Here is a 17,833-nt window from a genome sequence, read left to right on the forward strand (position 1 = left end):
GATCTTTAAGACATCTAAGGGATCTGTGGATAAATTTTTGTTAGTAATTGATTCACCCTCACCCCCCCCCCCCCCCCCCTTAAGTTACTCTATCTTTAATCCCAACAATATCTAGGTAAAAACCTTTGAAATTGGGATATAATCTCTTCAACTCCCTCTCTACCCTTAGTACATCATTAAACTTTGATAATTTATCAGCTACCTCCTCCTTAGTAACAATATTGAGAATGAGGTCTTCCTGGGGCAACTCCTTGGTACTAGGAAAGACATAGTTTCTTATTTCCTTGAGGGTGTTCATCATCCAATTATCAATATTATATATATTATAAGGACCAATTGATAGATTGTAGTGGTGGAGGAAAGAATGAATTTGATCTAAGGATTCTTTTCCAATTGAAAAGTCTCATACCTTAAAACACCTACATAAGAATGTGCCTCTATGCATCTTTTAGCCTATATACTACTTATTTACCATGAATAACTACCACATGAATTCAATGATGGCTAGTCTAGGGGGAATAAATTTTGGCAATATATGTGGGGTTGGGGACAACCATAAACCCTCATCAAGGAAAAGGTTAGAAATAGGAAAATATCTCCCCAATTATGATCTAATATTTTATTTTCAAGGAGCAAGGATGGTCTTAAAAGACTCTTCAAAACCTTAGGTACCCTAAAGTAACCTAGTTCTAACATTTTTAGTATGATAGTATTGAAATTATAGAAAAATGAGATAGAATCAGAGTAATAATAGGAACTATCCCATACTCGTGTTCGTAGTTGAATTCGCAACTCTTCATTGGCATAAGATGTGTGATCAATAAAGTTGAGACTTTTATACCCCACATTTTTGTACAAGATCAGGTACATCAACAATGAGTAATAATGGAATTTGAATTTCTCCATTTCTCCATTTTGGGCTAGTCCAATGTTCTCTTTTATCCTCTCTAGAATATAGTCAACATAGTCATTTTCTCCACCATGGTAGAAGTCTTGTACATCTTTGGAAATGATGAATTTTGCTCCATATACCATGTTAGTTCCATCTTGACCAACTACCTTGTGGACACCATACATAGTTTTCTCAAAATAATTTTTGAAGTTGTCCAAAGGCATCATCTTCTCCACCTTCTTGGGGTAATCACCTACCTACTTTAGGCCTATGGGAATATGTTGTAGCATTGACTTTCTTGTGTAGGCTTTGTTGTTTCTCTCAAATTTTTCTTGTAGGTTAACTAGGTCTACTCATTCACTCATGACACCATCCAATCCAAATGCTTCAATAAAAGAGGCACGGTCTAGTGTACAAATAATGGTTCCATCTCTCCTATGGAATGATTTCATAGTTGGATTATATGATTTTATTAGGGCCTTAACCAAATTAACATCCATAAAGACCTTTGGAAAGATTAACTTTTCCAAGTTCTTCCACTGATTGCTGATAGGGATATTCTCTACTCTATTGTGATAGAAATATCTAAAAAGCTCATATTCAGTGACTCTAGGACATGCAACATTTGTAAAAAATATATAAGGGTTTTTTAACTCATAGTCATCTATATATATGGCATTTGAGGATTCCAAGAATAACTTAATCCATTCTTCCACAAACTTATTAGGTTTATTTTGCTTTGTGTTCCCTCCCTTTAAAGCTAGAGTTTTTACAACTTCCAAGTTTGAAGCTTGAATTTCTTCTACTTCCTTGTCAGACATCTTGTAAATAGACTAGAAACACGTAAAAAAATTTGCAAATAGCCCTAAAAATAATAATCTACTAACACTGAAATCTTTGCAACTATATCTAATCTCTATAAATGGTTTGTGATCATACAATATACTAAAGGAGTCCTTCATATCATCTTAGATGGGAAACTTTGGCTCCATGATGTTATGATTGTTCAAAATTAAACACTTTATCACATCATCAAAGCCTTGAAAATTTCTTCCATGATCCTATGATAGACCATTTATCATGTCTTCAGAGCTTTCCCTTAAGCCTCTTACAATCTCACGAGACACATTGTATCTTAAAGATCATAACATTGAAAATAATGAACACCTTTAAGAGTCATGAAATTACACTTAGCAGTTAACAAACCACTTCATAGCATCTTATCTTGCCTTCACTTGCCTCTTGATCTTATGATCACTGCTTACTAGACCATTTCATAACTTTGGCATTTACCTTCTATACACTTACAATGTTACAAGCCTAGCTTTGGCATAATATTGTGTCTTCATTTTTTTGTCTTTATGACCTCTTGGCCATAGTCAATAAACTAACTTTGTAGCATCAAAATTTACCTTTAACATCTATCATTGACCTATGACCACATGATGATGGTTATCCTTTCTTTAGTGTAGCTTCAAAAGCATCAATTTTCATCTTCACAATCTCACAATCTAACATTTCTTCGTAAATCTTTGAACTTTCCCTTGAGATCTTATGATCTACTACTTCTCGTAGCATCAGAAGATATGACTTGCCACATGTCTTAAAAACTTATGCAAGGGCACTTGGCCCCACCTTTCTTTATCATCTGATCCTTATGATCTTATGATCACTACTTTATCAAATGGTCATGAGCCTCCATTTTTGCTTTTACAATCCCACAATCACCTATTTGTCATAATGTAATATACATTGATTTTAAAACCTTCCATCAAACACTTAAGATAATATGAAACAAAGGGAATCTTAAGATTAGAGACCTCATTTTGAACACTTGTGATGCTACAATCATACAAAAAATCTTTAGATGGGGTGACTCAACACATTAACCATAAAATCCCTTGCCAACCCTTTCATTGTAGTATCAGGAGAGCAAAATTTTGGGCTTGTGACTAGATTCCTAACCCTTGACCGTAAGATAATATCACATGATTTGAATGACATACAATATCCCTCTTAGAATAAAACTTAGGGTAAGGGTAAAGTGATTGTAGAATTTAATGAATTATTTCATGACAAGGGTGAAGATTCAACCATAGGATATCACATTATTCCACTAGGGAAAGATTTTCAACATTGGCCTAGGGAAAAATAACTAGGTTAGGGTTCATTCTAGAAATTGATAGCAAATAAAGTACAAACCCTAACGATAAAATTTAGTTTAAAATATTTTAACAATAAATTTTCAAAAAAATTGTACATTGAAAACAAGGGCTATTAATGGCTCTATCTGGGGATGATGGATACCATGTATCCATGCAAGAATTCAAAATTTTTAGGGTAAGTAGACCACATAAATGAAAGCCTGACACAACTTTTATGAGATTATATAGAAGCATATACATATATATAAAGGTATAGACATATGCACAAGAATTTAATCAAATTTACAAAAATATACAAATCTAACTACTATTCATGTAAGATAAATACCTTCAACAAAACTATCTCTTCAAGAATTTTCCATGAACTAGCAATTCAAGAAAGCTTCTTGTAACTCTTTGATGAAATAAGAATCCTCACCCCAAGTAGAATCAACCAGATAGGGACCAAGCCATATAGGATCAAAATTTCCATGACTACCCCTATCTTCAATCCTTGTATTCCACATCAGGACTAAATCATCTGGTTCAAACTTTCTTTCTACTACCCTCTTATCATATAGATGTTTAGTTTGTAACTATAGTTTTATATTCTTAATAGAAGATTTCTTTTCTTCTCTTAGTCAACCCTACTAATTCATCCATCCTTTCCTACATATCATCAATAATATCTTCATCATACATTTGAATGTAATTATACAGACCTATCAGGTTGTTCTAAGGCATTCTAGCTTTTATTCTATATACTAGGTCAAAAGGTGCAACACATATTGCCTTTTTTACTATCACTCTATCAACCCAGACTACTAACTGCAACTTAGAGTCCCATGGCTTCTTGTTGTCATCCAATGTCCTCTTTATGACTTTCAACAAGCTTTTGTTAGTGAGTTCAACCTATCCATTTCCCCTTGGATGATAAGGTGATAAAGTTGACCTAGTAATACCATATTTATTACAAAATTTGATAAAATCCTCATAGTTGAAGCACATAGTAGTATCAATCACTATTTTCTTAGGGCACCCAAACCTTGTATTGATGTTATTCAATAGGAAATTATTCATCACTTTTTTGGTAGCTTTTTTAGTAGGAATGGCCTGTACCCACTTTGTAAAGTAATTAGTTGCAACTAGTATCCACGAGTAACCACTATTAGACTTGGTTGATATTTCACCTATGAAATACATCCCCTACTACTAAAAAGGTTCTTGAACCTCCATAGATTTTAGAGGCACATTCTATGAAAACTTTAATTTTCCAACAAATCTCTAACAAGAGTCACACTTTCTAACTAGGATTTGTGTATCTTTGAATAAGCTAGGCCATCAAAAGCCTGCTCTCATAATCTTGTTGGTGGTAGTCTTTTTTATGTAGTGCAAGGCAAGAGAATCCTCAAAGGAGATATCCTAGCCCCCAAAAAATAACCATACAATGGAAGAATAAATAATAACATAGATAATTAGATCCAAAATAATGCTAGTTCTCATAATATAATCATAAGATTTACATCCAACTTGCCCGACTATAAGGCCTTTTGGGTTACGACCAAATACATAAGAAATTATAATAGTAATTATGCAAGATCCCTCAAGATCAAACCCAAACACTATCTAGCCTAGATCCACACTCTAGTAGAAACCTCCAAGGAAGATCTAAACTTGTGCTTGCAAGCTAAACAAGAAATCTCCTTATTTCTAAACCACAACCACTAGCTCTTCTCACAAACTCGTAACTCCACCAAAATCCTATTGTAAACTACCTCACATTTGGTGCTCTATCCATAGACTTAGGTAAAATCACTCCTCTACTTCCTCCTTCTCCCCAAGCTTCTACTAAAAAGAGATCAAATATTTTAGCTTTATTAAAAATGCTCATATTCCTTTTTTAAATAGGCACTTATCACCCAAGATGTTACAAACACAACTAATCTGGGATAAAAGGTAAATGAAACTACCTTTCAACAAATATTTAATTCCCACCCAAATACAACTAAGCATTACCATGTGGTCCAACAAATATTAAATGCATGATTTAAGGAAATGTCCACAAAATTTTAGAATTCCACCTACACACCTCTATAAATGGAATGATAACCATTTTTATTTATTTTTCTATTTATGCCACCTATGCACCTTGAAAATAGAAATTCCTCTTTTCACCTTTTTCTAGTTTTTTCCTCCAATTTTCATCACTTTCTCTCTTGTCCTATTTATTTTTATTTTTTATTATAAATTTTCTAATGCAAGATGCTCTTGCGTCACTTTTCCATGTAATGCCCACCACGTACCCCTAAATGCATCACATTCAATACCTTTTCTAATTCATCTTGATCAATGCACTTCAAAAGTATTCCTTCAAAATTTCTCCACCGTAGACTTTCATTAACAATAATTTACCTAACTAAAATGCAATTTAACATTCCTTTTTTCATTTTCTATTAGATGGGGTGGAGCTTACATAAGCTATAATAGTATATTGCATCTTTGTACTAGTCACTTTGATCCATATCACATGTATCTAGTTTGAGGTCTTCACATAAAACATTTATTTGATTAGCATATAAATTAGATTGAGCCATTAGTTTCACTAATCATTGACCTCTTACTAATTTGGTGGTCTAGATATCAATATTAAACTCTTATATTTAATTCATCCATTGACACCTTTTACTAGATATCTCCTGTTGAGAGAAAATACCCTTAACTGCTGCACTAGGCACAAATACAATGACATCAGCACCAAGTAGCATCTAAAGGTCTTGATAGCTTTGATAAGTTCATATGCATGCTTATCATTTATTTTATACCTAAGCTCTATAGGCTAAAGAGATTTTCTAAAGAATGCAATTCGTTGTTCATGACCATCTTCACTTTTTTCTAGTAGAACTACTGCAATGGTATGAAAAGATGAAAAAGAAAAGATATGCATAGGCTTTCTATAATCAAGTGTCCTAAGGACTAGTGAATTCTTAATATTATTTTAAATTTCTTGGAAGGCCATAGTAGGTTCTCCTTCCCAACCAATAGTTTCTCCCTTCTTGAGCATTTTTTAGATTGGTTTGCTGATTTCAACAAAGTTGGTTACAATCTCCTTAAAAAATTAACTTGCCCAAAGGAAAAATGTATACCTTTATCATTCTTAGGCTTTGGTAACTTATCATTTTTTTCTACTTTTTTAGGGTCAATCGTAACCCCTTCTTTTAATACTATATGACCAAGCAGCTTCCCTTCTATTACTCCAAAAGTGCATTTCTTTGGGTTTAAAGAGACACCATGTTCTAAGGCTTTGATAAAAATCTTTTCTAAATGTTTGCAGTGATCCTTAGCCTTTTTTGAGTATGCAGTCAAGTCATCTTGTTTAAAAACCACAAATATGTCAATATATTCTTTAAAATTACATCCATAGTTCTTTAGAATGTTTCCCTTGCATTGATTAGACCAAAAGGCATCCTTACATGTACATAGGTTACATAGGTTCTCCAAGGTGTAGTGAAAGCTATCTTGAATTGTTCTTTTTCATCTACCAAGACATAGTTATATCTTGAGAAACCATCCATCATGGAAATTAATTCTAAAAAAGTAACTTGCTGCAACATGGCATTCATATTAAGAAGCCCATAGTTATCCTTTAATGATGTAATATTGAGATTTCTAAAATCAACACATGGCCTAATATCCCCATTCTTTTTCCTAATTGACACTAGATTAAACACCCAAGGGGAATGTCTGATTGGTTTGATAATCCCCCCATCCTTAAGTTTAATAAGTTCTTCTTGCATTTTAGGGGCCAGAGTAGGATTAATAGGCCTCTATTTTTGCCTAAATGGTTTGACCCCCTCTTTTATAGGTATTATATGTTGAAAAAGATCCTCCCTATAAGCGTTAAGGCCATCATAAGACCAAGAAAAAACATGTTTGAATCTTCTCAACAAATCTATCAAAGATTTCCTAATTGTAGGGGAAAAGGTTCTACCAATGTATACTTTTTTTGGAGATTCAATAGTGCTCAAATTGATCTCTTCCAGCTCCTGTGGTTTCTTTTCTTTGGTGTCTAACTACACTATGTCATGATTATCAAAAGCACTCTCAAGAACCACTAAACCTTTAGGGACCTTTTTTATTTTTAGCTACAATATTTCTTGACCAAAGATGGTTTTATTTCCATCTACTATCTCTACAAAAGCATTGTACTCCAATTCTTGACCATGATATTTATCCTCATTAAGCATAAAATTCAAGATATATTTATCATCTTCTAAAACTTTCCAATTCTCTACATTATTAGAGATAGAAGGCCTATTCTACACTTCAATTATAGACACACCAACAAAGGACACATCATTAGACCTTATTGCCACATTAGCTAGCAAGTCAGCCATCTTGATATTACTCCTATCTATCCAAGAAATTCCAAGGCATCAAATGCTTCTATCTGATCCCAAACAACATTCCTATACTATTTTAGACTTTTTTTCTTGGAGGCATACATCTCCCTAACTTAAGACACAACTAATTTAGAGTCACCAATAATGTGCAACTTCTTAATTCCCTGACTAGATGCAACTTTTAATCCTAGTAAAAGAGCTTCATACTGTACAAGATTATTTGTATATGTAAAGTTTAAGGTAAATGAATACCTGAAAGTGTTTTTCTTTGGAGATATAAACATTATCCCAACTTTTGATCCTTCCCTAGAACTTACCCCATCAAAGTATATGTTCCATAATTTTTATGAATCCAAATAGTTGCTCACCTCTTGTGTAATTAGTGGAGGTGGTTTCTCAATTTCTTAAATGAAAAACTATGCCCTAAATGCATTTACCTTAGAATCCAGGAAACAAGTAGCATCCTTATCAATATTATATTCAAATATGTAAGTGACCCTTCGCTCTCTATCAATTTTGATAGATTTATCTCCTATATGAAAAGTAGCATATGATAAGTCACATTGTAGGCTAGCTCTCATTGCAACGGTCCATTTCTAAAGGGTAGCATCTCATAATGGGGAGGAATATCAACTACAAGGACCATCATGCTCATTTCAACATCAAGGTAAGCAACTAGTTTGAAAGGTAGGGCATTAATTATACTTATGATAGGTACCTCTATTGCATCCATTACTCTACACCTACTCGGCTTGGTTTCTAATTCTAGGCCAAGGGCTTCCTTAACTTTAAAAGGCATGATAGCATTTGATTCCCCTAAGTCAATCATACAATTTTTTAAGGTTCAACCATTTATGACTAAATTGAGGAAGAAAGGATCAATATCTTGTAGGTAGGCTACAAAGGAATTGTCTAAGTACATTTGGGGTGTTTGTGACACAACTCCTTTATCCTCTTTATCCTTCATTATATGTGGTATCTACTATATTGCTAATGATTCTTGTTCAACAATACTATTACCTCTTGTATCACTTAACCAAGACAAAGCCCTATTCTTGGGTTCTTCTATTCTAAAAATTTTAGATAAGGGGACCTTGACAATAATCTAAGATAAAATAGAAATCATATCAATAGGATCATATGTAGGAGTTCTAGGAAGATTACCTCTAATTTTTTGCTTATGAACAATAGGTTCCTTCATTTTCTTGATGATATCAGAGCTTGGCTTCTTTTCTTGTACATTGGCTTTGATTGTTTCAACTCCTTGAAACTACACCTTCTTCTTTAGCTCCTAGTTCTTGGTCTTACTATCCTTGATTTTTACAATCACTAGATTCTCATTCTCATCACTTACTTTATGAGTAGTATCCTTGATGAAGATACCAGATGGCTTACCAATAACATTATTGATAGTTATGTTTCTTAGATTGTAGGTGCTATGAACCTGAGCTATCATCTCAATAGTGATTCTATCAATTTCTTCTTTGGATGGATTCCTCAAGTTTGTGTAATCCACATCTAATAATGTATTGCATACCTTGTCCTCATCATGATCTTCATCTTCTAAAAATACTTGTTGATGGTGTAACTTATAGGCATTTCTTTGATCTACAACATCATATTCATACTTTTCTAAATTAGATTCCTCACCACCATCACATAAGTTTACCATAGTAAAACCTATAAATCCTCATGGTTTTCTTCCTCTTCTCCATCCTCATTTTGTGTTTGTTTATTTGTAGAGAAAGACTAGGCCAATAAACAATAGTTAGGGGGATGAGGGGACTAACATACGATACACCAAGGCACATCATCTATCATATTTACATAATTTCTTTGTAAAGGATTTGGTGTACCTTTTCCCTTAGTGCCTTGAGTGGGATTTGGGATTAGTTTTCCATCCTTCCACTGAGTGGTATAAGGCTAATTTTGCATTCTAGGCTACCTATTATAGGGGATATTGTACTAAGGTTTATCACTAGTATTTTGTTTATTGGCCTAGTTTGTTGATGAACTCAATTTTTTTAGGAGGTTTAAGACTTGACCCATGCTATTCTCTTTAGGCTTCTTACCTATAGTAGGCTTTTCACCCTCTTTCTTATTTATAGGATTAAACAATTTTGGGTCATCCTTTCTTCCCAATTTACCAGAGGCTTTCCTGTTATTCTCAATTTTTATAACCATCTTATAAGCCTCTCTTAGTGTTCTAGAATCCTTGTCCCTTAAAGTATATGTCATCTTATTGTCAAAGGCATTAAAGTAAGTGGTAAGGCATACATATTCACTAAGTCTCATTATTTGAAACAATTTATACATCCCATTCTAAAATGTGACATTAAAATCAAAGGTAGACTATTTTGGGCTCTTTTGTATGTTATTAAACTCATTCAGCATGAAGGTAGCATTGGTGTTATCACCATATTGCTCTTTAAAAAGTTTTTCTAAGTCACTCTAAGAGCCTATACTATCATTAGGAAACCTTCTAAACTAGTCCCTAACATCTTCAGCCAAGAAGTGAACAAATAACTTCATGACTACATCCCCATACTCTACCTCATAGTCATTGAGCATGTTTATACATTTTCTCAAGTGTGCTTCACTTGTCATTGCATTGTTACTTGAAAACTTAGTAACCTTGTCCCTCAAATCATTAGAGATAGGATGTGAAAATTCAAGAATGCCTACAAAATAAATTTTCTTATATTTTTCCATATAAATGGGTCTTCTCTAGAATCCCATAGCATTTGAAGTACTTTCTCAAGAAGCCTAGTTTTAGATAGGAATCTAAGGTTGTTGGACATGATGAGTCATAGGTATCTAACTACCTATAGTAGAGGATGAGGTAGGGGCTATTTATGATATTTTTTGGCTAGTTAATAGATGTCCACAAGTAGGAATAGTTGGGACAACTTGTGAGGATTGGTTTGGCTAGGATGCTAAGGCAGAGTTAATCTTGATAAACTAAATTTTTCATCTAGTTTCAATAGCTTGGGCTTCATTCTCAACCTTCTGAAGATCTTTAGCTAAATCCTCTCTCTCCTTCCTAGCCCTTTCTAAATCAAATTCAAGCTTAGATATGAAAAGGTTTTGTTAGTATGAATGTTGATGCCATGGGGGAGCATTGCAAAACCTTCTTATGATGTATTTGTAATTGTGTTTGTCATTGATGACAATGTAGTAATAAGTTTGTAAAAGACTAACAAAGTAGCAGACTGTGATTTTTGTATTGAGGACATTATATTATTTATTTGCTTATGTGCCATTACTAGCACATACTACAACATTTATTTGTTACTAGGGCAAGTGCATAGAACCTGAATCAACAGTGTGTGAAAGATATTATTGATATATAGAGAATTGCATGAAAATAGAGCACTAGGAAAGAAGTTCCTATTGAATAATTAATACAAATAATTACATTTGGAATGAAGGGTTACATAGTTAATTGGAGGTAGTATACTGGCTGCTGATAACATCAGAGAGTGCACATGTATAAAAGTCACACATGTGAAAGTTTTTGTATATTTGTGAGCTGACAGTATTGATTAAATGGGTATTTCATTTAATTAATGTATGATAATAAAGTGTGAAGCTGACTCAAGGATTTATGATTAAGCATGGTATAAAGGAAATATGTTTTTCATGTTTTATAAGTATGAAAAAAGGAGAAGATTTGTGAATTACTAAGTAGCAAAGCAGAGTGATTTACTGATGCATGTAAGTGACCTTAAGGGTTACTATTACTGATCACAGAATTCTAGATCTGATTGCATGATCTGAAGGTGAAGGAGTCTATTGTACTGGATAGAGAAAGAAGAAAAGGCCTATTACACATCTTTTATTCTAAAAGGAATATTACTGAGGTCAATTAGATAGTGGATTCATTGATCTAATCCTAAAGCTATTTGGGCAATAGGTTCAACTGTCTTCCACAACTCCTAATAGGGTTGGAATCTCCTAACACAGATTCAAATTATCTCAATAGGGTCCATCCTCTAACAAGGAATATTCATATTAGTACATTCTTTTGTAGGCATCATTCCCACCGAGGTTTTCCCTCTGATCAACGGTTTCACTAGTCAACATATTTGGTGTAATTGTGTATGAGCATCTCTTTATGGTTGTTGTTTACATTGGTTGATTAATCAAGCTTGTTTAAAAAGTATAACTATTATATAATTGATTCACCCCCCCTCCAAGTTATATTATTGGAATATTGTTTCTAATAGGTTTGCATATTTACTAGGAAGAAATTGGGGCTCACATATGTGTACTCCTACAACTTTTTGCTTCCCCTTATTAGGATGTTTTATAGTCAAGTCTACGACCTTAGGTTCAACAAGTCTATAGGACTAGACTTGTGAGATAACATGCCCCTCCTTCTATTTAATAAAGTGTTCTTGCTCTTGGAATTTGGATTTTAAAACATCAACATCTCCAATAACATTTGAGTGTAGCTTAGAAGATTTCTCTTCTAATATTTTATTTTTCTCTTACAAGGAGGCAATTCTCCTAAGCAAGTTGTCTGTTTCAATGAGTTTATTCAAGGTAACATTTTCCTTTTCTTTCTCCAAATGATTTTTTTTGCCTCTTCTTCTACAACTATTTTCTTAAGAACTTCTAGTTTTGAAAATAAATCTTTTGGATTTGCAAAAGTCACTTTTGAATCTACTAGGTCATCTAGGTCTATGAGATTTCTTTCCTCATAAGGCCTTGTTTAGGATTAAATCAAGTATTCATATTACCCCTATATCCCCACCTATGGTTCATTTCATTCACCATATTTGGTCTACAAGGAATGTCTCCTAAAGAAGATAAATTCTTGTCATGATAAACTCTCGTTTCTTAAAATGGGGTGGTGAATGTCTCTCCCAATAGTATAATAGTTTCAGATTTAGAACTTAAGGAAGATGATTCATTTACTACCATAGGTTGGTAATGTGTATTGGCTAACACACTAGCCCTAGACTTTCAAGTAGGATTATAATTTGCTTTCTTTTTATTTTGGTTCTTCCTACCCCCAGGAGGTAATTCTGTGTATAGTGGTATTTCTGGGTTAGCCTTTGCAAAAGCCCAAGTATTTTTCTTCTTATCAACCATTGGTTAGAAATTTTTGAAATGTATAGAACTAGTTACAAAGACTTTGAATTGAGTCACCACCCTATAACAAAAACTATTTAAAATGACCTCTTAGTGAAAAATATTATAAGAAACCTCCTAACAAAAATGGCCAACCAAAAAATTGTCAACATTGCAACACTGGGAAATACAACTTTACTCTACAAACAACGCACTGGATAAACAACAATTATAGCTCATATAACAATATTCTATATACAACTCCCCAATAGAGTTTCTATTTTGTTGGTGTTTTTTGGACTACCAGGTACTCTAAAAGAAATACCAGGATGATTTAGATGAAAACAAGCCTAAGGACTAGCTAGATCCCATACTCAGCAAGATTTATCATAGCCCCAGACCAACTTCAATAGAGTACACTAGACTCTCTACACTTTAGGCTCTGCAAGACCAAGGCAAGTGTACCTTAGGGAAATAAGTGTGAATAGTCATTTGAATTTTCTCTTTAGACAATTACTCACCAAAACTTCTTCTTTCAAACCTATCCCCTATAACAGATATTGGTCATAATTTCTTCTTAAATTTGCAACAAACTTTTTGATTACAATAGCTAGTTATACCCAAAAGGAAAGCTATTACAAATAAGTATTGACCAACAACTTTAGTTCTTCATTACATAAATGGAAAATTGATTTTTGATTGATATATCTATTTTTGCAACCATGTGAATCATCAACTTGGAACTAAAATTATTTGAAAAGTGCCTTATCCATTGTTATATAGAGTCAAAACCAACAACTTTAGACCTATTTAATTGACTTTCAATTAAATTTATTAGTAGTGAACTCTGAATCAAATTCTTATCATATCCCCCTCATATACCCAAAATCCTATCAGAACTGAAAGAAATTACTTAATTCTTTGAACTAAAATCAATCAATAAGAGACATACAATTTATCTAAATTGCATTAAGATGAAAGAACATTGCTCACTTCAATCCCAAGATCACAGATATACAAGAAAGGAGACAAAAATCAAATAAAGAAATATATTAAAAAAAAATTGTATTAAATTTCCTTTGAAAATGAATACAATATTGATACAGACTCAAAATATAACTCAGGACTTGACAACTTGATCATTCATATTTACCAAATCTTCAAACTTGCAAGAGTGAATGTATTCATACAATAAAAAAAATTAGACAAACTATAAATGACATAAAATTGAAATTTTTACAAATTTCTGACCTCTACTCCATATATTGGAAATCTTTATAAAGGATTGCAACAAGCTTCAGATGGAAGGAGGACTCATGTCAAAACCTTAGTGGAAGAGAAAGGTGGAAAGATATGTACAAATAGTTACAATTAATACATTTCTCTACACTTGATCCAAAAATAGGAAGTACTTGTAAAGTCAACATGTGGCTATTTATTGCAAGAGCTTTAACTTTAATCGTTTGTCTATTGAGATCTGGTTGAAAAGATCATTTTTGAAGAGAGATTATTGAAAGAAGGAGATTGTTGAAGAAGGCTATGTGTTTCAATAATTATTTTGTCACTAATGTCAAACTTCCTATTTGTTGGTAAGACAACTACTTATAAAGATTCAAGTACTATCACTTAGTTGATTGACAAAGAGGATTTGATCAATAAGATGTAACAAAAGAACCTAGAGAAAAGGTTGAGTTATGATTATGTAATGAAGTACAAGGATCAATTAAGATAGTGATGACATGGTGTATTAATAATCTACTTAAGGTTGTAAATTTTGGCTATACTTAGGAAGTTTAGAAGAACAAGTTACACAAAGTTTGTCTACCAAGCTTGACTGAGTAAATAGTAGGTGCTAAGAAAAGTCAATCCAAGCCAAGCAGAATGTCAGTTGGATCCAAGTGAAAAAAAATTCTAGTGGATGACAAGCAAGATAGTTGATGTTGAGCATTATTAAACTTTAGTTGATGCTTAGAGATTTTATAGTTGATGCTAAGCAACACAATATGTGCCAAGAATTAGAAGGTTGATAATGCCAAGCTACTACATTAGGTTAAAAATTGAAGATTTGCCAAATCTAAGCTGACAAGTTTATTTTTTTGAAACTTGTGAACCAAGAGAAAGATAAGGTTGATGAGATGGTGGCACAAAACTTGATGTAAACCATTTTAAGGAAAATTCAAATGGATTCTAAGAGAAGTTTCTAAAAGAGATACAAGATATAGTGTAGATACACTGTATCCTACCTAATCCATCCAAAACCCTAATTTTGATGATGGAAAATGAGCAGGAAAAAATCCTAATTTCCTCTCTATAAGAATGTCTGGTCATGAAGCAAAGATGTCATGTGCGAGAAACTAAGGAAGAGAAGGAGTTAAGAGTTTTGCTTCATCAAGTGACCTAAGAGAAGAGTCTGTAATGGCATGTTAAGAAAGAATGCTTAACAAGATGAATGCTTGAAGGGTGAACAAGTTATCAGAGCTACAAAGTTTGAAGGCCAAGTAGAATGGAGGACTAAATAGAGATTTATAATCTACAAGAGAAGTTGAAAGTTATATAAGATCAAATATCTATTGTTACTCTCTAACAATTGTATTAGTCTAGAGTAAATCCTTTTGATTAATGTTGACTTAATAGTCATTTGTAAATCCTTTAACTAGGTTGCATTCCAAATTAATGGCCTAAAGTCCTCTAACAAGGCTCACTTCTAATAGGGTGATTAAAATCTCTTAACTGGGTCACGTTTAATAGTGTGTATTGTAACCTTTAATAGGGTTGGCCTTTCATAGGGCATCACTTTAGAAGAGTGAAAAGGAGTAGCATGTTATTGGTGGTTTTTCCCAAATTGGGTTTCCATGTAAATCATTGTGTCAAGTGTGTTGATGAATCTATTATGTTTCATGCTTTATATTTATGCAAGTTGATTTGTCAGTAACCTAAAAGTTTTATGATTGCATAATCTTATGGGTGCATGCGTGGATATGAATGATTTATGGGTTCAGTAAGTTGTGAAAAGATACATTTGGACCTAGGATAATTGATTCACTCCCCCCCCCCCCCATTCCCTCTTAATTATTCTAAAGTATTCCAATAATTGGTATTAGAGCCATCTACTTAAGAGGAGTTTCAAGGTACTACAAGCACAAAAATCAAGATGTCTAAAAGAGAAGTACCCAAGCTCAATACAGCTAACTTTTTTGCACGAAAATTTTTGATGAAGCTACACCTTGGAGGACTTGGAGATCATGCATATTCTACTATTTTTGTGTAACATGTTTATCCAGTTGGAGTTCTAACTATTAAAGATATGAAGAAGAAGAAAGAACACAATCGAGCAATGTTGGAGATTGCCTCTATCCTAAGCTATGAAAAATTTTATGATATCAAAGGTCTTGATAGTGAAAAAAAAATGTGGGATGCCCTAGTCACCATCTATGGAGGAGATGAAAATGTTCAAAGAGCCAAATCTAAGAGTCTCAGAGGTAAGTTTGATGATATGAGAATGGAAGAAGGTGAAAATATTTCTCAATATGTTGCTAGAATAAAAGAAGTTGTTAGTGAAATAAAAGGAGCTAGTAGTCATATAGATGATGATACTCTGCTAAGAAAAGTCTTGAGAACACTATTGCCTATTTATGGTATTAGAGTTTCTGCAATTCAAAACTTGAGATGTATTCCAGGAAATGATTTAACCCTTGAAGGTATGGTAGGTAGACTCACTACTTTTGAGGTATCTAAATTTGATAATCACAAACCTAAGAGTCTTGAATTTTCTTTCAAAGCTAAGCTATCATTGAAAGACTTTGATGAGGTGAAGCAAAAGAAGAAGAAGAGAAAGAAAAAATATGTGTCTGGTGACAATGATACAGATGAGGAAGATGTTGAACAACTAGAAGCACTACTAGCAAAAAGATTCCACAAAGGTAAAGACAAGTTCAAAGGTAAGTTGCCTATCATTTGTTTCAATTAACATAGAAGAACTATTGAGGTGGTGACAAGTACAAGATCAAAAGAGAAGATGACAACAAATATTATAAAGATAAAAGAAAGAAGTCATGCTACATTATTGAAGAGGAAATAAGGGATGATTTTGATGAACATGATGATAAATTCTTATATGTTGCAATGAAGGATGAATCTGATGAAGATGAGGAAACTACACTTGTGACTTATGTGAACAAAAATGATAGATGGATCATTGATAGTGTAAGATTTGGTAATGTTGCACCATGTTTGATAAAAGGAAAAGGTTCTATCAAACTTAAAAATAAGATTTCATGTGACAATGCTTACTATGTTGAAGGACTAAACTATAACTTGTTAAGTGTGTCACAATTGAACAATTTGGGAAGCAAGGTTAAATTTGGAAAAAAGACTACTAAGATATATGACACAAATGGGAAATTGATTGGAAATGTTGATCAAACTAGAAGCAATCTATTTTATCTTGATATAGAGGATGCTACTTGTCTTTTAAAATTTGATGATGTATGGCTTTGGCACAAAAGGTTATGTCATGTTAATTTTGATAACTTGGTTAGTATTAGTAACATGAAGAAAGTTAGAGCTTTGCCTAAGTTGAAGGAACCTGATAATGCAATGTGCAAACAATGTTAGCTAGGAAAAATGACAAAGTCAAGCTTTAAGAGTAAAGCTTATACCTCTAAAAAAAATACTAGAGATTGTTCATACTAACTTGTGTGGACCAATTGAAGTGCAAAGCTACAAGGGAGATAAGTAAATAAGGTTTTTTGTTGATGATTATTCTAGGATTATGATAATTATGTTTCTAAAATAGAAATCTGATACTTTTCAAATGTTTAAGTGGTACTTAGCAAGAGTTGAGAAAGAAATAGGTAAGAGTCTAAAATGTTTGAGATCAGATAGAGGAGGAGAATTTACATCAAATGAATTTGAGATGTTCTATAATGAAAGATGAATCAAAAGACAGACATCTACCCCTAGAACCCCTCCACAGAATGGGATTACCAAAAGGAGAAATAGGTCTATAATGGATTATGATAGAACATTTATGATGGAGAATAATGTTGCTTTGAAATATTGGAGAGAAGCTATAACTACACCTGTCTATATCTTGAATTGAGTGCAAATCAAGAAAGGTACTCATTCAACACCTTTTGAACTATGGTATGGATATCCACCTAATGTAAACTATTTTAAGGTATTTGGAAGTAAGTGTTACATTCTTAAAGATGTTAGGAATGGAAATCTTGAGGGAAAAAGTGAAGAAGGTGTAGTCCTATGATACCCCACAAGAAGTAAAGGTTACAAGTGTTTGAATACTAACATTAACAAAATTG

Source organism: Cupressus sempervirens, chromosome 10 (genome assembly GCF_028749045.1).
Source record: "Cupressus sempervirens isolate cs-2001-9-10 chromosome 10, ASM2874904v1, whole genome shotgun sequence".
In the NCBI taxonomy this organism is placed as follows: domain Eukaryota; kingdom Viridiplantae; phylum Streptophyta; class Pinopsida; order Cupressales; family Cupressaceae; genus Cupressus; species Cupressus sempervirens.